The sequence below is a fragment of the Oncorhynchus tshawytscha genome, linkage group LG07 (assembly GCF_018296145.1).
Source record: "Oncorhynchus tshawytscha isolate Ot180627B linkage group LG07, Otsh_v2.0, whole genome shotgun sequence".
NCBI classification, from domain to species: Eukaryota; Metazoa; Chordata; class Actinopteri; order Salmoniformes; family Salmonidae; genus Oncorhynchus; species Oncorhynchus tshawytscha.
The window spans coordinates 22,316,019-22,339,351 of record NC_056435.1 but is presented as its reverse complement, the minus strand read 5'-3'; the positions used below and the strand labels follow the sequence as shown (position 1 = coordinate 22,339,351).

The window sequence follows — 23,333 nt, the reverse complement described above, 5'->3', positions numbered from 1 at the left end:
GTAGAACCCTTCATAGACAATTCGAGGAAGAATGTTTTAGATTATAAAATGGTTCTTCATAGAGGGTTCTAGGTAGAACCATACACAGGGGGTTCTTTGAAGAACCCTACATATAGGTTTATAGATAGAACCCCTCCGCAAAGGGTCCTACCCAGCAACAAAAAGGGTTCCCCAATGGGGACAAACCCGAAGAACCCTGAATGTTTCTACTTAGCACCTTTTTTTCTAAAAGTGCACCTATGACTTAGTGTTCGAGCACCAGTGAGAGAATGAGGGGAATTCAAAGAGAGCAGAATAAGTAGGAGAGGGACAAAAGGGACAAAACAAATGTATTTTTGTCCTGGCTGTGCCATTGCTCTCCTCTGGGTACTAAGTACTGTAGAGCCAGCTACATCAATCACCCTGTACTGCAGAACCAGATAAAAGTCCCTCTAAAAACACAGCAGCAGGAAATGTAATGTTACTTATACTGCTGCTGCTGTAATACATAGAGGTGGCTCTACAGACTGGGTCGAATGGACACACACACAGTGTGTGCACACACACAGGAACATGCTTTCGCATATACACACACACACACTTTCATTTGGTAGATTTACCTGCTGACTGGCACACACACCAGACCTGGGATAACTATAGTTAACTATGCTTTGTGGAAAGAAACATTTTTCCTGGAGGACAACACAAAATGAAAACTTTAAAACCATTTGAACACAGATCTCAGAAAGTTACTACTTTTTAAACTATTTGAATTCAGATCTGAGAACGCAACTACTTAAACTAAATATTTTAATACAGATCTCAAGAAGTGACTACTTTTCTGAAACTATTGGATTGGCTGCCTTCAACTAATGGCAGGGCTGTATCTGGAACTCCATGCTTCAGGGTAGGAACCACACTCGAAATTGAGCTCAGGTGAATCCATGGTGGTGTTAGTATCATGTTGCAGGGATGTTTTTCAGCTGCATGGACTGGGAGACTAGTCAGGATTGAGGGAAAGATGAACAGAGCAAAGTACAAATAAATCATTGATGAAAACCTGCTCCAGAGCGCTCAGGATCTCAGACTGGGGTGAAGGTTCACCTAACAACAGGACAACAACCCTATGCACACAGCCAAGACAACGCAGGAGTGGCTTCGGGACAAGTCTCTGAATGTCCTTCAGTGGCCCAGCCAGATGCCGGACTTGAACCCAATCCAACATCTCTGAAGAGACCTGAACATAGCTGTGCAGCAACGCTCCCCATCCAACCCAGCAGAGCTTGAGAGGATCTGCAGAGAAGAATGGGAGAAATTGTCCAAATACAGGTGTCCCAAGATTGTAGCGCCATACCCAAGAAGACTTGAGGCAGTAATCGCTGCTAAAGGTGCTTTAACAAAGTAGAGTAAAGTCCCTGAATACTTGTGTAAATGTGATATTTCATTTTTTTTTGTAAACATTTCTAAAAAACTATTTTTGCTTTGTCAATATGGGCTATTGTGTGCATTTTGTTACGTTACAACCTTATTCTAAAAGTAATTTAAAAAAAAAAAGTTATCTCTTTTGGATAAAGAGGTCTGAATACTTTCCGAATGCACTCTATACAAGAACAGCCATGTCTGAGCATTTGGAGATCATAACTGAGGCATCATTTTTTGGTGCATGCATTAAACACATTAACTATCAAGTATCATGACAGATTATTTAATGTTAACAACTTTTCATGTTTATTGTTGTCTAACCACTTACGAAAAAAGTAACTGGATGTTAGCTTGTACAAAATACTATTGCTTGTAAAATAACAAAATACTCAATATGCCCTTGTCTGTAATTGGTGTGAAATTGGAAGTACTGTCATTTACCCCGTTTTAGAATGTGAGAGACAAAGTGGAAAACTCCCTGCAAAATGTCTGGGGGACCTGTCTTGTTAAAAAGGGGTCAGTCTGAACGTAACAGCTACTAACGGGTACAAACAGACCTAGTAAAACTCCATATAAACACTGAAACAGGTTATTGCAAACACCATTGTCTAAAATTGGTGTGAAATTGAAAGTGCTGCCACGCATGAACACTGAAACAGATGATTGCAAACATTTTACATGTATCAAAATAGACCCGGGGTTCATCTGAAATGTCACTAAACCCATATGAAATGATTTATTAGGGTTGTCACAATGCTAAATATTACCCACAAAACAATACCAAGCCAGTATCACAATACTTAGTAGTATCACAATACCATGGCAAACCTTTAGGACCATTTTTTTGTCACTGATATTCACGTCTCATTTTACCTCGTGCTATTCACAAACTGTGGTAGCTTCTGTGGTTGTGTGAGTGGTGGTTACGGTGTCTGCCGCAGCCTCTGGAGCCCAGGCTGTCCCGTCTGTAGACCCTCTCACCTCTCTCTTGCGCTGAGTGGTGCGAGTGGTGCAAATACTTGGAAGAGTTGCCCTCCTGGTAAGATTACCTTAGAGAGACAATCCCACCGGCACCGTACCGCCCTTCTAAATCCCTGTCCCACTGTCTGTCCCTGTCCCTCTCTCTGTCCCGTTCTGCCTGGGGTGCATCCCAGGGTTGTGTGCCATGAGCTGTCCAGCCCCTACAGCATTAAGATATGTAAGGTAGAGCGGGGGCTCGTTAGGATGGAAGGGTTTAGTAGGGGGGTTTGTGGGGCGACCACTGTGATAGGGGTCTTGAGGATGTGCATGGGGGCTATGCCCCAACTGAAGCAACAGACAGGAGGACCAGGAGAAGGAGGGCAACATGTGCTGGGGAGGGTCGCCACTGGCCCATCACTGTATCCAACATGTCTGACACAATGGCAGAAAGTGTGATTAGAAAAATAAAAGTTTCCACATTAAGTATTGTGAACCTAAAGAATATAAAAATATATATGTAGATAGTTGCTCAACTCTAACTGAGCTGTTATGCTAGTCTCTCTAGCTTCCAAAATGTTCAAATGCTCTGGCTTAAAAGCGTCTGTATGTAATAGAATATCAGTTTGGCATAGAGGAACAACTACACTACCTTATCTGCTTGAATAAAATACAAAATAGTAGCTAGCAAGATAGATCACAGAGGTTATTTTTAATTAGAGCATTTCGCATGTGGCTAGTTTGCATTGTGTACATTCACTAAAACCATTGCAAAGGTTTTGCCTGCAAACTTTGTTTTTGAATTTCATGATTCATGATTCATGATTTGTTGGGAGAGTTGTCTGTCTGAAGAGAACCCACCCCGCAACAATTGCCTTTCACTTATAGAAGTTGCCTAAAGAGTCTGTCATTGAAACCAGACATTAATCACTTGCCTAGGGTCAGGTTTTCAAGACTACCTCATGTTATTGTTTTTTAATGATCTTCCAAAGACCCCAAAAATTTCACCAGTGACATTTAAAATTCAAAATAGCTTTTATTTCCTGAGAGGGAACTCCGTGTGTGGTGACCCTATCATCGCCAAGCCTATACCTGACCATTTCAACCTGTCTCTCCTCTCTGGGCAGGTTCCCATTGCTTGGAAGGCAGCCACGGTGCATCCTTTATTTAAAGGGGAGATCAATCTGATCCTAACTGTTATAGGCCAATTTCTATTTTACCCTGTTTATCAAAAGTGTTGGAAAAATTTGTCAATCATCTGATTGGCTTTCTTGATGTCTATAGTATCTGGTTTCCGCTCAGGTTATGGATGTGTCACTGCAACCTTAAAGATCTCACCATTGCCCTTGTAGTCACCTGGTATATTTATGTTTACCAATAGATGGCAGTATTGACGTAAGACGGGGGTTTGCTTTCCGCTATCAATAGCCGTTTTCTATGTCTGCCTATATAACCATGCTTGAGAAAGTCTCACACCGAACCCAAACCAGCTGTGCGTGTGCGCCATCGCGCATAAATATATTTTGTCCCCCCACACCAAATGTGATCATGACACGCAGGTTAAAATATCAAAACAAACTGAACTAATTATATTAATTTGGGGACAGGTCGAAAAGCATTAAACATTTTTGGCAATTTAGCTAGCTTGCTGTTGCTAGCTAATTTGTCCTGGGATATAAACACTGAGTTGTTATTTTACCTGAAATGCACAAGGTCCTCTACTCCGCCAATTAATCCACACACAAAACGGTCAACCGAATCGTTTCTAGTCATCTTTCCTCCTTCCAGGCTTTTTCTTCTCTTGACTTTATATTGCGTTTGGCAACTTTCATAAATTAGGTGCATTACCGCCACTGACCACGTTCGTCTTTCAGTCACCCATGTGGGTATAACCAATGAGATGGCACTTGGGTACCTGCTTCTATAAACCAATGTGGAGATGGGAGAGGCAGGATCTGCGCCACAAATAGAACGGACTTCTATTTTAGTCCTTGGCAACGCAGACGCTCGTTTGTGTGTGCGAGCAGTGTGGGTGCTAATATAGATTAACTTCTTGGATATAGGGGGCGCTCTTTTAATTTATGGATAAAAAAACGTTCCCGTTTTAAACAAGATATTTTGTCACAAAAAGATGCTCGACTATGCATATAATTGACAGCTTTGGAAAGAAAACACTCTGATGTTTACAAAACTGCAAAGATATTGTCTGTGAGTGCCACAGAACTAATGCTACAGGCGAAACCAAGATGAAATTTCATACAGGAAGTGCCCCAGATTTTGAATGCGCTGTGTTCCAATGTCTCCTTATATGGCTGTGTATGGGTCACGAATGAGCTTAGACTTTCTGTCGTTTCCCCAAGGTGTCGACAGCATTGTGACGTATTTGTAGGCAAATCATTGGAAGATTGACCTTAAGACACTACATCTACCAGGTGGCCGCTTGGTGTCCTCCGTTGCAATTATTGTGTAATCTCCAGCTGCGTGTATTTTTCATTTGCTTCGAGGAGAAACACAGCTGCCACGAATGATTTATCATCGAATAGATATGTGAAAAACACCTTGAGGATTGATTCTAAACAACGCTTGCCATGTTTCTGTCGATATTATGGAGTTAATTTGGTAAAAAGTTCAGCGTTGTAGAGACTGCATTTTCAGATTTTTTTCTTAGCCAAACATGATGAACAAAACGGAGCGATTTCTCCTACACAAGTAATCTTTTTGGAAAAACTGAACATTTGCTGTCTAACTGAGAGTCTCCTCATTGAAAACATCCGAAGTTCTTCAAAGGTAAATTATTTTATTTGAATGCTTTTCTTGTTTTTGTGAAAATGTTGCCTGCTGAATGCTAGGCTTAATGCTATGCTAGCTATCAATACTCTTACACAAATGCTTGTATAGGTTGAATGGTTGAAAAGCATATTTTGAAAATCTGAGATGACAGTGTTGTTAACAAAAGGCTAAGCTTGTGAGTGAATATATTTCTTTCATTTCATTTGCGATTTTCATGAATAGTTATGGTAATGAGCTTGAGGCTATAATTACGCTCCCGGATACGGGATTGCTCGACGCTAGAGGTTAATATAGAATAATATAGATTTCTAAATTTATTTTACACGTTACGCGAACGGTGTAGTCAGCCTGTCAGGTAGCTTACAGCTTGCATTAGGGAATGTTATTATAAGTTACAATTAAATACTAAACAGTACTTATGTGTCATGTGTCATATGTGTCATCAATCTAAGAATCCTCTTAAGATACTACATATTTGGCGACAAGGATGGAGGACTGCATAGGAAAGGTCTGCCACAAATTCAATTTAGTGTATGGTGTGCAACGCTGGATGTGAGACTCAAGTGAGCAGTGGAAGATTTTGAAGGTTGATTCCCTGGATACGGGTAGGACAAATTATTGACTGTGTGAGGGGAGAGGGAATCAGAAGAGATGTCTTTGGCAACCATAGGCTCTTTACCACCATTTGATCCTAAAAATCAGGAATGGGAGAAGTACTGTGAAATAATGGAACATTTCTTTGCTGCTAATAAAATAACTGATGTTGCTATACAGAAATCCATACTCATAAGGGTTGTCAGTGCACAGAAATAACAGCTTAATGAGAAACTGTTGATCCCAGATAAACCAGGAGAAAAGCCATTCATAGATCTAGTCGATCTTTAAAAAAATCACTAAACCCCAAACCCAGTGAGATAGTGCAAGATTCAAGTTTGATTCACGGCTGGTGTGTGGGATTAATGATACAAATACGCTCGTTATCAGAGCCTAATCTCACATTTTAGAATGCACTCAAACTGGCCCAGGCCATGGAGTATGTGAATAGAAATGCACTGGATTTGCAGGCAAGGGGCGCAACTTTGTGCCATACAGTAAAAGAGAGCAGCTCTGAATTTCAAAGAACGGAAAGCCGTGGGGAAGCAGCCAATATAGACTTTTATCGTTGCAAAGGGCCGCGTTTGACTGTAAATTAAAACATGAAAGTGTTATGCATGTGGGATAATAGGACACATTGCGAGGGCGTGCCGCAATAAGAAAAAGCCACAGGGTACAGAAAATGGACCGAAAGCCGAATACCTCACAATGCTCTAGCTACCTCAAATCAAGTGATAAAGTGAAAGTGAGTGCGCAGACGCAGAGCAAGCGTTCTCAACGTACAGTGTACAGGGGGCGGAATATGAAAAAGGTGAAGCCTTTCATTGTGGAAATGGGAATAATGGATTTAAGGTACCATTTGAAATAGACACAGGATGTAGTGTCATGCTAATGAACAGGTCCCAATTCTATAGGAAGTGGAAAAATGTTGAAGTGTCTAAATTGAGAGACAACCCCATTAAATTCAAAACGTACACAGGGGATAAGGTCACTGTGATTGGAGTTGCTGATGATCAAATGGAATATCAAGGACAAAATAAAAGTCTGCATCTCTTAGTAGTGGAAGGTACTGGCCCCAGTTTACTAGGGTGAGGGTGGTTGGAGGTAAAAAAAATTGAACGGGGATGAAATCAAACATGTCACCAAAGAGACATTGACACTACAGCAGGTGCTTTCAAAGCATGAGTGTATTTTCAAAGAAAGGCTAGGGACATTAAAAGGGGTCCAAGCTACCATTCATGTTACTGCAGATGCTACTCCCAGATTCTATAGGCCAAGATCAGTTCCATATGCCATGAAGCCTAAAGTGGATGTGGAAATTGACAGACTCTTAGCAGAGGATATAATTATTCTTGTTAAGTTCGGAGTGGGCAGCACCAGTTGTTCCCATACTCAAACCAGATGGTTCCATCAGATTATGTGGTGACTAAAAACTGACTGTAAATTTATAGAGTTTCATCACTGGAGCAGTACCCCATACCCAAAGTGGAGAATTTGCTTTCAACATTAACCGGAGGGCAACAGTTCACAAAACTGGACATGAGTCACGTATATCATCAAGTGCTAATGTATGCAGCTTCACAGAAGTACCTGACCATAAACACCCACATAGGGATGATTAACTATAAATGCTTACCTTTCAGGGTGTCTTCCGCACCAGCTATCTTCCAAAGAACCATGGAGGAAGTTCTGCAGGGGATAGCCAAGGTAACGGTCTACCTCGACGACATTGTTGTCAGGGGAGTCACGAAGGAGGAGCATCTCAGAAACTTGGGTGAAGTTTTGAGGAGGATGGAGTAGGCCGGTCGAAGGCTGAAGAGGAGCAAGTGTACACTGTTAGCTGATGAAGTGCAGCACCTGGGCCACAAGGTGGACGCCAAGGGGTTACACACTGTCAAAGTTAAAGTGAGGGCTGTCGTGGAAGCGCAAGCTCCAACAAGTGTTACAGAGCTGAAAGCCTATCTAGGCTTACTGAACTCTTATAATTGCTTCCTCCCTAACCTCTCTACCCTCTTAGCTCCACTGCATCAACTGTTAAGGAAGTATGTGGCCTTGAAATGGTCAGAAAGAAGCTTTTGCAAAGTCAAAGGTGTTACTGCAATCAGCAGAAGTCCTTGGGCACTACTCAGCAGACAGAGACCTCATCTTATCGTGTGATGCCTCATCGTATGGTGTGGGGGCGGTGCTATGACATCGGATGGAGAAAGGTTTCTCTGCCCCAATCAGGTTCATGTCAAGAACATTGTCGCCAGTGGAGAAAAAGTACTCCCAGCTGGACACGGAAGGACTGGCTGTCATATTCGGAATACAGAGATTAGAGATTCCACAAGCAGTCATACGGGAGCCTCTGATCTCTCCGTTCCATGATCAAAAGTTAGTACCACAAATGGTCTCTCCAAGAGTTCAATGTTGGGCTGTGTGGCTCAGGGCCTATGAGTACAGAATAATCTACAATCCAGATAGATACCATGGTAACGCTGATGCTCTGAGTAGACTGCCCGATCCAGAAATCATCAGGAAGGAGAAAATTACCAAGTCTTGATGATCGATGTGTTGGATGATGCACCGGTGAACACAACACAAATCAGAAATTGGACTTCAAAGGATGTGGCATTATCACAGGTTTATGAATTTATCCTGAAAGGATGGCCTACAGTGACAGAGCCACAGATCATGCCTTACTAAGCTCATCGCTTGGCCTTGAGTTGCAAAGAAAATCCATATCTCAGACTGGCCAATGAAAATTCAATATTTAAGATGGGCAAAAGAACAGACACTGGACAGAGGAAGAAAAAAAGTGTTATGGACAGACAAATCTAAGTTTGAGGATCACAAAGAAGAACATTTGTGAGATGCAGAAAAAATGAAAATATGCTGGAGGAGTGCTGGACGCCATCTGTCAAGCATGGTGGAGGCAATGTGATGGTCTGGGGGTGCTTTGGTGGTGGTAAAAGTGGGAGATTTATACAGGGTAAAAGGGATCTTGAATAAGGAAGGCTGTCACTCCATTTTGCAACGCCATGCCATACCCTGTGGACAGCGCTTAATTGGAGCCAATTTCCTCCTACAAACAGGACAATGAGCCAAAGCACAGCTCCAAACTATGCAAGAACTATTTAGGGAAGAAGCAGTCAGCTGGTATTCTGTCTATAATGGAGTGGCCAGCACAGTCACCGGATCTCAACCCTATTGGGCTGTTGAGGGAGCAGCTTTAAGAAGTGCTCATCAAGCCAATCCAATTTGTGGGAGGTGCTTCAGGAAGCCTGGGGTGAAATCTCTTCAGATTACCTCAACAAATTGACAACTAGAATGCCAAAGGTCTGCAAGGCTGTAATTGCTGCAAATGGATTCTTTGATGAAAGCAAAGTTTGAAGGACACAATTATTATTTCAATTAAAAATCATTATTTATGACCTTGTCAACATCTTGACTATATTTTCTATTCATTTTGCAACTAATTTCATGTATGTTTTCATGGAAAACAAGGACATTTCTAAGTGACCCCAAACTTTTGAACGGTAGTGTATATTAACCCATTCTCAAACAACGTTCTGTGTTTACTTCTATCATAAGGTTAAAAAATAAACTTGACAACTTTCTCTTCTCCTTCTGCTTCACACTTATTAAATGTCCATTATTTCAAAATTAACATTAGACATTTTTTGAAATGCAATAAACCGTTAGGGTCCTCCATTCAGTAGGGTCCTCAATCCGTGTTGAATATATTAGTCTTTCAATTTGAACCAAGCAAGCTGCTAAATTGTCCAGTTTACATCTTAAAACAAACACTGCCTGCTAAAACTACAGTACAGTTGAAGTCGGAAGCTTACATACACTTAGGTTGGAGTCATTAAAACAAATTTTTCAACCACTCCACAAATTTCTTGTTAACAAACTATAGTTTTGGCAAGTCGTTTAGGACATCTACTTTGTGCATGACACAAGTAATTGTTCCAACAATTGTTTACAGACAGATCATTTCACTTATATTTCACTGTATCACAATTCCAGTGGGTCAGAAGTTTACATACACTAAGTTGACTGTGCCTTTAAACAGCTTGGAAAATTCCAGAAAATGATGTCATGGCTCTAGAAGCTTCTGATAGGCTAATTGACATTATTTGAAATCAATAAAATACATGTGGATGTATTTTAAGGCCTACCTTCAAACTTAGTGCCTCTGTGCTTGACATGGGAAAATCAAAAGAAATCAGCCAAAACCTCAGAAAAAAAATGTAGACCTCCACAAGTCTGGTTCATCCTTGGGAGCAATTTCCAAATGCCTGAAGGTACCACATTCATCTGTACAAACAATAGTACGCTAGTATAAACACCATGGGACCACACAGCTGTCATACAGCTCAGGAAGGAGATGCGTTCTGTCTCCTAGAGATTAACGTACTTTGGTGCGAAAAGTGCAAATCACTCCCAGAACAGCAAAGGACCTTGTGAAGATGCTGGAGGAAATAGGTACAAATATCTATATCCACAGTAAAACGAGTCCGAAATCGACATAACTAATTGAGTGTATGTACATTTCTGACCCACTGGGAATGTGTTGAAAGAAATAAAAGCTGAAATAAATCATTCTCTCTAGTATTATTCTGACTTTTCACATTCTGAAAATAAAGTGGTGATCCTAACTAGGATTTTTACTAGGATTAAATGTCAGGAATTGTGAAAAACAGAGTTTAAATGTATTTGGCTAAGGTGTATGTAAACTTCCGATTTCAACTGTATCTAAGACAAACATGTCAATAGTTGAATTACAATCAGAAACTCAGATTTCAGTCTGTAATATGTATATATATGATAAGTAAATCCCTCAAATAACCCAATATAATGTTTTGTAGTCTTAACATCTTTGTACATAATCATGACATAATTACCAGAAAAGAGCCTCAACAAGTTAAATCGACATTCAGTGATTTGGAAACAGACCTGGCGAGTTTAATAAAAACATATTTTTTCCCTTGTGACATAATGAAATTCCTTTATTACATCACAATCAATTTTATCTTGATTAAAAAAAAACCTGAGTTGGGCTTTGTACTACTTTATAAGTTATGTCGAGTCAACCTTAATTCGCTCTACTGTATGGAAATAAGGTTTATTCGATAAATATAGCAACTCCTCTCACACTGCGGAACAACAAATAATAATTTTCAGGCCTTGTGGGCGGTTATATTTTAAATATAGTACCCGGATGGAGAAAATACCATAAGCGTTTATAGTGTCATTGGTTAGAGGTCAGTCAATTTCGCATACTTTCACCAAAAGTGGACATACGCCAACTATTTCTGAGACTATTGCCCAGACTTTGTAGACCAGTCATATAATGTTTAAACCTTAAACCGTTCAATTTTTTATTCACCCCAGACGTACGTCTACGTTCATCTTTATTTAATATCGATTAATTATTGCAATAATGAAGCTAGTCAAAACAACACTCTTCACTGTTGGGCCGAGCAGCCTGACATACAATGAATACAAAGATATTTTATAGCAACGATACACCCCCTTAGTCTACATGACAAACAGCAGATGTGTGGAATGGGTCACAAGATGTGACTTGATATATGAGAAAGGCGAATCCCCCAGCCAGATAGCATTTGCTATGAAGACTGTTCTTATTGTACAGAAACCATAGTTTGGCCCGTAAGACAAGGTTCCTCTCATCATTATCCATACCCGGGCCATCTCTCCCTGGTACCTTGCATTACACAAACCCTAACGCATTCTATGAAATGCATGCTGTAGGTTTTATCACCAACCAATTAAATCAATTGTCAGCTCCAGATACCCCTATCTCGAGTAAACCACCCGCTGAGACTAGCTGCAGGGAGCTGGAGTATGCCCCCTGACAAAAACACAGCATTAGTAGAACAGAAATGTCTTACTACTTGTTAAGTATTTATAATGGCTAACTATTAACATTAAACAAAGCAGGTAAACGTGTTTAATTTCCCATACTCTGAGGAGTCTTTGGTCTGGTTTGCTAACTACCTCTCTCAAAGAGTGCAGTGTATAAAGTCAGCTGTCTCAGCCACTGCCTGTCACCAAGGGAGTACCCCAAGGCTCGATCCTAGGCCCCACGCTCTTCTCAATTGCTCTTCTCAATTTACATCAACAACATAGCTCAAGCAGTAGGAATTTTGTGTTAAACGCTCTACAACAAAGCTTTCTTAGTGTCCAACAAGCTTTCTCTGCCCTTAACCTTGTTCTGAACAACTCCAAAACAAAGGTCATGTGGTTTGGTGAGAAGAATGCCCACCTCCCCACTGGTGTGGTTACTACCTCTGAGGGTTTAGAGCTTGAGGTAGTCACCTCATACAAGTACTTGTGAGTATGGCTAGACGGTACACTGTCCTTCTCTCAGAACATATCAAAGGTTAAATCTAGACTTGGTTTCCTCTATCGTAATCACTACTCTTTCACCACGGCCTCCACATACAACACCCATTCTGCCTGTCACATTCTGTTAAACGTCCCCAAAGCACACACATCCCTGGGTCGCTCTTCTTTTCAGTTCAGGTCCCGTTTGAGTGTTTTTTGCAGCTCGTTCAGTCGCTAGCCTTTGCCTGCTATCTGAAGACTGCACAGAAACAATGGGAAGAGAGGATTAGATAGAAATACATTACACAAAGCATGAGGGACAAGGAAGGTAAATCGTAAATACTACATGAAAATAGCAGTTGGATGGTTGTGTTGAGCCCTTGCTGAGTGTACCGTGTCGGGTTGTGTGAGAGCAGTCAGGGCCTCCTGTGGACACAGTCCTGTGGACACAAACATGTTCATCAGACAAAGTTGTCATCTGTCAAAAATACTTACCAGTAAAAAGATATTGAGTACAATTTTTCATGGCTCCATAAAACACGCGTGTAAAAAAAGGCTGTCCTGCTCCTCCTCTCTTACCTAACTTTCCCTCACAATCCCCTTAGTTTCCTTTAGTCCCTTAGTTGGCTGCTCATGCATTTTACATATTTATCATAGTAACTATTCTATACATATTGGCACAGATTTAAACTTATCAACATTAAATAGACACTTGTTAACTATAAATTTCACAATTCCAGAGCTAACAATGCACAAACAGTCTATTTTCGGACAATCAGCTTATTTTACCAGCATTTTACCAAGTAGATCCAAGAACAATAGACTTGCATTTTGTTTTAACTTTATCAAACAAATCGGCTGTACGCTACAATGGATAGCCTACTGTCAATAAATTACATCGACAATGTGACATATAGATAAGTTAATTCCGAAACACAACCCAGTTAATGCATTTATAGAAAGTCGTTGCAGTCATGCATTGTTAATTCTAGCTAACGTTACCTCTAGCTACTGTAGCTAAATTCGCTCCAGCCTGTGCTGGCTGTGGACTGAGGTAAAGTAGGTTTTACAGGTATATCAGACATTAACAGACATACTCTGTGAAATCACTTGTTCTCAATAACTTTTGCATTGAAACATCAAAACAAGTTCTAATTATTCTAAAAAGGCCTGTCTTACTTTTACAACCTTTTGATTTGCAGAAAAGTAAAGTGTTGATTTGATATAAATAGTCAAATCATATGAAAATGCATTTAAATCTCTTGTTCGCAATAATGTTTGCAATGATTGTCATAGAAACATCAAAACAGGTGCTAATTATCCTACAAAGGCCTGTCCTACTTTTACAACCTTGGATTTTCATAAGTTAGGCTTTGATTTGGTAGAAATAATTAAATTATATAAAAATGCATTTACTTCTCTTAATCGCAATCATTTTTATATTGATTGTCATAGAATGTCACACCCTGACCTGAGTATTCTTTGTTTTCTTTATTGTTTTGGTTAGGTCAGGGTGTGACATGGGTGATGTATGTGTTTTTTTGTACTGTCTAGGGGTTTTGTAGGTTTATGGGGTTGTTTACCATATATGTCTATGGTTGCCTAGATTGGTTCTCAATTAGAGGCAGGTGTTTATCGTTGTCTCTGATTGGGAACCATATTTAGGTCATATTTAGTCATCTTCTTTTGGTATTTCATGGGTTATTGTCTATGTTATGTTGCATGTTAGCACAGTGGTTCTATAGCGGTCACGGTCGTCTTATTAGTTTGTTTGTTTTGTTTCGTGTACTTCGTGGTTTCGTCAATCATTAAAGTATGCATTCACACCACGCTGCGCTTTGGTCTCCTCCATACGATGATCGTGACATAGAAACATGAAAACAAGTGCAAAATATTCAAAAAGCATCTGGGAAAGACACTAAAAGAGACAAATACCTTAATTGGAGAAACAGGAAGAAGTGACATCAAGAAGTGGACAACAGCATGCAGAGAATATTTAAAACATTTCCTGATTAATCCTGTCATCACAACTTCTCTCTTATTATATAGAAAAACCTTAGAAAACATCAACTTTCTGAGTTACAGTAGTTTTAGTTGTGTAAAACATTTATCAACAGCATCTACTGAATCTCAATTGCTTAAACAGCAGGCCGCATTAAATCTGCATTAGGCTATACACTCACATAGCTACTTTTCAAAGGTTTGTGGAAAGGGAAGATGACACCAGTGTGACTTTTGACAATGTGCATCACAGTCCACAAAATGTATTTAGGTATACAGCTCAGGGATGGGGCTGTGGAAATTTAACCCCTCTCATATTAATGAATATCAACACTTAATTTTATAATCCACTAACAGAGCAGTTTCAAAATGTATTTTTCTATTATTTCAATAAACCACTAATTCAAGCTGAACTGGAAGAAGTGGCTGCAGCTATGGTCCTGTTGTGTCTACAACCGTCTCCAGAATCCCAGTGAAGAATCTGGTATCTGATAACAAGGTCCTACAAAGGGTAGTGCGAACTTCCTGCCATCCAGGACCTCTATACAAGGTGGTTTCAGAGGAAGGCCCTAAAAATTGTCAAGACTGTAGTCACCCAAATCATAGACTGTTCTCTCTGCTACTACTGCACGGCAAACGGTACCAGAGCACTAAGTCTTGGTACTGGTACCCGTGTGTATATAGCCAAGTTATCATTGCTCATTGTGTATTCATTCCTTGTGTTTTCTGTTATTATTTTAGTTTGTTTTCTGTATTCTACATTGTTGGGAAGGGCCTGTATATAAGCATTTCAATGTTAGTTTACATCTGTTGTTTACAAAGCATGTGACAATTAAAATGTGATTTTATGATCATATGAAATTGTATTTCGAGCCTATCCATATGTAACATATACACTATACTATACTGTATGTGGACACTCATTTCAAATTAGTGCATTCGGCTATTTTTCTTACTTTTAATTTTTTTTAAATTTCACCTTTATTTAACCAGTTAGGCAAGTTGACAACAAGTTGTCATTTACAATTACGAGCTGGCCAAGATAAAGCAAAGCAGTTCGACGCATACAACAACACAGAGTTACACATGGAGTAAAACAAACATACAGTCAATAATACAGTAGAAAAATAAGTCTATATACAATGTGAGCAAGTGAGGTGAGATGAGGGAGGTGAAGGCAGAAAAGGCTATGGTGGTGAAGTATATACAATATAGCAGGTAAAACACTGGAATGGTTGATTTTCAGTGGAAGGATGTGCAAAGTAGAGATACAAATAATGGGTTGCAAAGGAGCAAAATAAATAAATACAGTAGGGAAAGAGGTAGTTGTTTGGGCTAAATTATAGATGAGCTATGTACAGGTGCAGTAATCTGTGAGCTGCTCTGACAGCTGGTGCTTAAAGCTAGTGAGAGAGATGAGTGTTTCCAGTTTCAGAGGTTTTGGAGTTCATTACAGTCATTGGCAGCGGGGAACTGGAAGGGGAGGTGGCCAAAGGAAGTATTGGTTTCGGGGGTGACCAGAGAGATATACCTGCTGGAGCGCGTGCTACAGGTGGGTGCTGCTATGGTGACCAGCGAGCTGAGATAATGTTACGGTTTTCTTCCATTGAAGGAGAGTCGGACCAAAATGCAGCGTGGTTAATTCGATACATGTTTAATGTAGACAAAACACGATCAATACAAAACAACAAACGGACCGTGAAAACCTATACAGCCTATCTGGTGAAATACAAAAAACTGAGACAGGAACAATCACCCACGAAACACTCAAAGAATATGGCTGCCTAAATATGGTTCCCAATCAGAGACAACGAGAATCACCTGCCTCTGATTGAGAACCGCCTCAGGCAACCATAGACTTTGCTAGAACACCCCACTAAGCCACAATCCCAAAACCTACGAAAAACCCCAATACACAAACACACCACAAAATAAACCCATGTCACACCCTGGCCTGACCACATAAATAAAGAAAACACAAAATACTAAGACCAGGGCGTGACAGAACCCCCCAACGTGCGGACTCCTGGCCGCACACTAAACCCATAGGGAGGGTCCGGGTGGGCGTCTGTCCATGGTGGCGGCTCCGGCTCGGGGACGTGCACCCCACTCCAACCAAGTCTTAGTCCCCCTGTAACGTGTCCTTTGATTGGCGACCCTCGCCGCCGACCTTGGCCTAATAACCCTCACCAAGGACCCCACTGGACTGAGGGGCAGCTCGGGACTGAGGTAGAAGCTCGGGACTGAGGGGAAGCTCGGGACTGAGGGGAAGCTCGGGACTGAGGGGTAGCTCGGGACTGAGGGGTAGCTCGGCACTGAGGGGAAGCTCAGCACTGAGGGGAAGCTCAGCACTGAGAGGAAGCTCAGGCAGGTAGTTGGCTCTGGCAGATCCTGGCTAGCTGGTGGTTCTGGCAGATCCTGGCTGACTGGCGGTTCCGGCAGATCCTGGTTGACTGGCGGATCCTGGCTGAATGGCGGATCCTGGCTGAATGGTGGATCCTGGCTGAATGGCGGATCTGGAAGATCCTGGCTGACTGGCGGCTCTAGCTGCTCTGGCTGCTCCATGCAGACTGGCAGCTCTGGCTGCTCCATGCAGACTGGCATCTCCATGCAGACTGGCAGCTCTGGCTGCTCCATGAAGACTGGAAGCTCTGGCTGCTCCATGCAGACTGGAAGCTCTGGCTGCTCCATGCAGACTGGAAGCTCTGGCTGCTCCATGCAGACTGGAAGCTCTGGCTGCTCCATGCAGACTGGCAGCTCTGGCTGCTCCATGCAGACTGGAAGGTCTGGCTGCTCCATGCAGACTGGCAGCTCTGGCTGCTCCATGCAAATTAGCAGCTCTGGCTGCGCTGAACAGGCGGGAGGCTCCAGCAGCGCTGTAGAGGAGGAAGGCTCTGGCTGCGCTGAACAGGCGGGAGACTCCGGCAGCGCTGGAGAGGAGGAAGGCTCTGATAGCGCTAGACAGGCGAGGCGCACTGAAGGCCTGGTGCGTGGTGCTGGCACTGGTGGTACTGGGCCGAGGACACGCACAGGAAGCCTGGTGTGGGGAGCTGCCACCGGAGGACTGGTGTGTGGAGGTGGCACTGGATAGACCGGACCGTGCAGGCGCACTGGAGCTCTTGAGCACCGAGCCTGCCCAACCTTACCTGGCTCGATGCCCACTCTAGCCCGACCAATACGAAGAGCTGGTATGTACCGCACCGGGCTATGCACCCGCACTGGAGACACCGTGCGCTCCATAGCATAACACGGTGCCTGCCCGGTCTCTTTAGCCCCCCGGTAAGCACAGGAAGTTTGCGCAGGTCTCCTACCTGGCGTAGCCATACTCCCTGTGAGCCCCCCAATAAATTGTTGGGGCTGACTCTCGGGCTTCCATCCGCGTCGCCGTGCTGCCTCTTCATACCAGCGCCTGTCCGCTTTCGCCGTCTCCAGTTCTTCTTTGGGGCGGCGATATTCTCCAGGCTGTGCCCAGGGTCCTTTTCCGTCCAATATCTCCTCCCAAGTCCAGAAGTCCTGTGATCGCTGCTCCTCACGATAAATAGGGGGAGTTGGCTCAGGTCTGAACCCTGACTCTGCCACACTCTCCCTGAGCCCCCCAAGAATTTTTGGGCTGACTCTCGGGCTTCCTTGCCAACCGTGTTCCCTCGTATCGCCGGCTCCTATCTCCGGCTGCCTCTGCTCTCCTAAGTGACTCCACCTGTTCCCATGGGAGGCGATCTCTTCCAGCCAGTATCTCCTCCCAAGTGTAACAACCCTTGCCATCCAAAACGTCTTCCCATGTCCATTCCTCTTTTCGCTGCTCCTGCTGTCGCTGCCTGTCACCACGCTGCTTGGTCCTGTGGTGGGTGATTCTGTTACGGTTTTCTTCCGTTGAAGGAGAGTCAGACCAAAATGCAGCGTGGTTAATACGATACATGTTTAATGACGAATAAACACGACAATACAAAAACAACAAATGGAACGTGAAAACCTATACAGCCTATCTGGTGAAATACAAAACACTGAGACAGGAACAATCACCCACGAAACACTCAAAGAATATGGCTGCCTAAATATGGTTCCCAATCAGAGACAACGAGAATCACCTGCCTCTGATTGAGAACCGCCTCAGGCAACCATAGACTTTGCTAGAACACCCCACTAAGCCACAATCCCAAAACCTACGAAAAACCCCAATACACAAACACACCACAAAATAAACCCATGTCACACCCTGGCCTGACCACATGAATAAAGAAAACACAAAATACTAAGACCAGGGCGTGACAGATAAGGGGGGATTTTACCTAGCAGGGTCTTTTAGATGACCTGGAGCCAGTGGGTTTGGCGACGAGTATGAAGTGAGGGCCAGCCAACGAGAGCGTACAGGTCGCCGTGGTGGGTAGAATATGGGGCTTTGGTGACAACGGATGGCACTGTGATAGACTGCATCCAATTTATTGAGTAGGGTATTGGAGGCTATTTTGTAAATGACATCGCCAAATTCGAGGATCGGTAGGATGGTCACTTTGGCAGCATGAGTGAAGGATACTTTGTTGCGAAATAGGAGGCCAATTCTAGATTTAACTTTGGATTGGAGATGTTTGATGTTTGAGTCTGGAAGGAGAGTTTACAGCCTAACCAGACACCTAGGTATTTGTAGTTGTCCACATATTCTAAGTCAGAAAAGTGATGTTGGACAGGCGGGCACGTGCAGGCAGCGATAGGTTGAAGAGCATGCATTTAGTTTTACTTGTATTTAAGAGCAATTGGAGGCCACGGAAGGAGAGTTGTATGGTATTGAAGCTCGCCTGGAGGGTTGTTAACACAGTATTTCAGCCACATCCATTGCTGACAGGTGTATAAAATCACCACACAGCCATGCGATCTCTATAGACAAACATTGGCAGTAGAATGGCCAGTGACTTTTTGTCACTGAGCTCAGTGACTTTCAACATGGCACCGTCATAGGATGCCACCTTTCATTCGCTCAGCCGCGAAGTGGTAGGCCACACAAGCTCACAGAATGGGTTACAACACTCATTACCAAGTTCAAAACTGCCTCTGGAAGAACTGTTCATCAAGAGGTTCATGAAATGGGTTTCTATGGCCAAGCAGCCACACACAAGCCTAAAATCACCATGCTCTATGCCAAGCGTTGGCTGGAGTGGTGTGAAACTCGCCACTATTGGACTTGGGAGCAGTAGAAACGCATTCAGTGTCGTTTAAAACCTCTTAAGTCGACCCCCTACTTTTTCGAACATTCTGTTAAAAATCGCGTAACATTTCGCCGTCCTGCTACTCATGCCAGGAATATAGTATATGCATATGATTCGTATGTGTGGATAGAAAACACTCTCACGTTTCTAAAACTGGTTAAATCACCGCTGTGACTATAACAGAGCGTCTGTTTCATCGAAAAGCGCAAGAAAAACTGATCACTGAAAACTGAAAAAAATATCCATGCGCCACTTGCATTCAAGGGGCACGAAATTAAATGGGGCCGAGATTGCAAGTCCTACAGCTTCCACACGATGTCACCAGTCTTGTCAATTGCCTTCTCGTTGTTTCTTGGTCAAACGAGGAAGAGAGACCACTTTCCATCCTGTCTCCGACAGGAAGTTTTGGAAGAGAGATTTCGGAAGATGATTTGAAAGCGTGGAGCTATTGAATACACATCGCCTCGTGATCAATTTGATAGATTATTAACGTTTACTAATACCTAAAGTTGGATTACAAAAGTATTTCGAAGTGTTTTGTGAAAGTTTATTGTCGACTTTTTTAATTTAAAAAAATGATGTAGCGTTTTGAAACTGTGTTTTTTTCTGAATCACACAGTTTCCATAGATGGATATTTTGGGTATATATGGACCGATTTAATCGAAAAAAAGACCCAATAGTGATGTTTATGGGACATATAGGAGTGCCAACAAAGAAGCTCGTCCAAGGTAATGAAAGTTTTATATTTTATTTCTGCTATTTGTGTAGCGCCGGCTACACTAATTCTTTTGTTTACGTCGCCTTCAGGTATTTCGGGGTGTTGCATGCTATCAGATAATAGCTTCTCATGCTTTCGCCGAAAAGCATTTTAATAATCTGACTTGTTGGCTAGATTCACAACGAGTGTAGCTTTAATTCAGTGCCCTGTATGTGTGTTTTGATGAACGTTTGAGTTTTAACGAGTGCTATTAGCATTTGGCGTAGCGCATTTCCATTTGCTGATGGCTAGATGAGACGTCTGCGTCTCAGGTCGACGCAAGAGGATAAGATGAGGGAGGACAAAAAAAATTATGAGCATGGACTTATTTCTATAACAGCATATTGGGCCGTACAATTGCCCTTATTTTATCGCCCCAAAAACATAATACTTCCAGATCAACTGTAATGTCAATACCATTGTAAAGCACAATTTCTCCCCTTTCAAACAGAATCAATTACATGACCTAAACGCTGCCCATTTCTGCATAATTCAAGAAGACAATGAGCCACGTCGGGTCTTTTTAAAAATGGCGGGTGGGGAAGCGAAACTAATGCGTGATAGTGAGAAGGAGAGATGTTGTGTGGGAAAATTGCTTTTTTTCACTCGATCTGTCCAACTTATCACCTTATCGCCTCTAAAATGTAAATAAAACACAATAAAGAGTTTATATAACGTGTCATTACATACCTATTTGAAGGTTTGTGTCGCATTTGAATCGGGTTTTTAGGGCAGTGCTAAAAGTGATCTTAGAAGCTAACCTCTTGAAACTAGGGGGCACTATTTTTAATTTTGGAAAAATAACATTCCCAAAGTAAACCCCCTATTTCTCAGGACCAGATGCAAGAATATGCATATAATTAGGATAGAAAACACTCTAAAGTTTCCAAAACTGTAAAAATATTGTCTGTGAGTATAACAGAACTGATATTGCTGAGAAAAATCCAATCAGGAAGTGACTCTTATTTTGAAACCCCTGTCTTTCTATGCATCCCTATTGCCCATTGAAGGGGATATCAACCAGATTCCTTTTTCTGTGGCTTCCCTAAGGTGTCTACAGCCTTTAGACGTAGTTTCAGGCCTTTATTTTGAAGAATGAGCGTAAACGACTACATTGCGTCAGTGGCCACCTGAGGGCTCTCAGAGTGATTCTTGCGTAAAAGACAGAGGTAGTCATTTTTCCTCTCGCTCCTACTGAAAAGCCAATTGTCCTGGTTGATATATTATTGAATAGATGTTTTAAAAACACATTGAGGATTGATTATAAAAACGTTTGCCATGTTTCTGTTGATATTATGGACATAATTTGGACATTTATTCGGCGTTGTCGTGACCGCTATTTCCGGATTTCTGAACATAACGTGACCAACAAAAGGAGGTATTTTGGGTATTAAAATAATCTTTATGGAACAAAAGTAACATTTGCTGTCTAACTGGGAGTCTCGTCAGTGAAAACATCTGAAGATCATCAAAGGTAAATGGTTCATTTGATTGCTTTTCTGATTTTCGTGACCAAGCTTCCTGCTGCTAGCTGGACATAATGCTATGCTAGGCTATCAATAAACTTACACAAACGCTTGTCTTGCTTTGGCTGTAAAGCATAATTTCAAAATCTGAGATGACAGGGTGATTAACAAAAGGCTAAGCTGTGTTTCACTATATTTCACTTGTGATTTCATGAATATGAATATTTTCTAGTAATATTTTTTGACCGTTGCGCTAATGCTAATTAGTGTAGTTGATGACAATTCTCCCGGATCCGGGATGGGTAGTTCCAAGAGTTAACAGCGGCTTTGAGAATGATGATCGCATGCAATGATGACGCAAAAAATGACCCCCTTACCCCCGTCACTTTCCATTTTTTGTTTTTAAAGGATGAGATTGTAAGACAGAAATAGTTGCTTTATGCGTACTGTACGTTATGGCATGACACGTCACAATGTAATGGAGGGACGTTTTTTAAACTTTTCTCCAATACTATAGAGCCATTAACATGTCGATCAAAGCTTAAATAGAAACTTAGTTCACACCCCCAATTTTGATGTCAACACAGTCCCATTAGTTCTTTGTAGCCTCGTTTGAATGTTGCGGTTGCGCACATTTGTACGCAATGGGGTGAGTTTACGTTACCCATCATAAGGTTGCTTCAACCTAGCCTATGAATGAAAGTTTACAATGTAGGTGCACACAGATCGAGAGACAAATTTGAGGTGACAGACAGTGACATTCAATACCGCTTGCCCGCATCTAGCCGATATAGGGTGTAGTCATTAGTCCAACACTTTTACACAAAAGCATCTATTGGACAAATTCAGGTATGTTTAACCCCGTTTTGTTCCGTTCTCTTCTGTTTTAGGAAAAGTTTTTCAACAGAATCGGCGGAATGAATACACCCCGATCACATGTAAACTGAGTTCACTCTCATAACAGCCACGTTGTATTCCTTCTCTTCCCTTCGGACTTCAATGTACCACACATCGGCTGTATGTGACCAGGCGAAAAAAAACTTTCCAAGCCAAACCTCTACAAACAGCCTACATCATTGTCACCATATTAGCTACAGTAACGGCATAGTCAGCATGGCTAATAGAACTAACGCGTTAGTAAACCGGCTACAATCATGCAGTAACGTTAGTGTACAGTCAGTAAACAGTTACACCTGCAGGCCCAGGTGGCAATACATTTGTAATACCAAAAGTTTACCTTGACTTGGAAGAGTTTCATTGTTGTGTTGGAAAGTCATAGCCAGCTAGCTAACATAGCATCCCTCTGTTTGAGCATTGTGTTTCAGTAGGCTAAACAAGCTAGCTGCATTTGCTAGCTAAGTATGTGAAACTGAACAGTGAACAAAAATAATCTCTTGCTCTTTCTCTCTTGCTTCTCCTTCATTTTGGGAGAAAATAATTTGTTAAACTGTTCAACTATTGTCTTTCTCTTTGAGTCAACTACTCACCACATTTTATACACTGCAGTGCTACCTATATGTAGTTTATACTTTCAGATCTGGCTCACAGTCAGTATTCCAATTCATCCCAAAGGTGTTTGATGGGGTTGAGGTCAGGGCTCTGTGCAGGCCAGTCAAGTTCTTCCACACAGATCTCGACAAACCATTTCTGTATGGACCTTGCTTTGTGCACTGGGGCATTGTCATGCTGAAACAGTGAAGGAACTTCTCCAAACTGTTGCCTCAAAGTTAGAAGTACATAATGGTGTAGAATGTCATTGTCTGAGGTAGCGTTAACATTTCCCTTCTCTGGAACTAAGGAGCCTAAACCATGAAAAACAGCCCCAGACCATT

At 42.0% G+C, this 23,333-nt stretch overlaps 1 protein-coding gene across 1 annotated transcript in view; it reads left to right on the top strand.

The window, feature by feature from the left end:
• LOC112254142 (kinesin heavy chain-like) overlaps nt 1–23,333 on the top strand; it is a 126,124-nt gene that overhangs the window by 93,237 nt on the left and 9,554 nt on the right. The gene's annotated exons all lie outside the window — the stretch shown is intronic.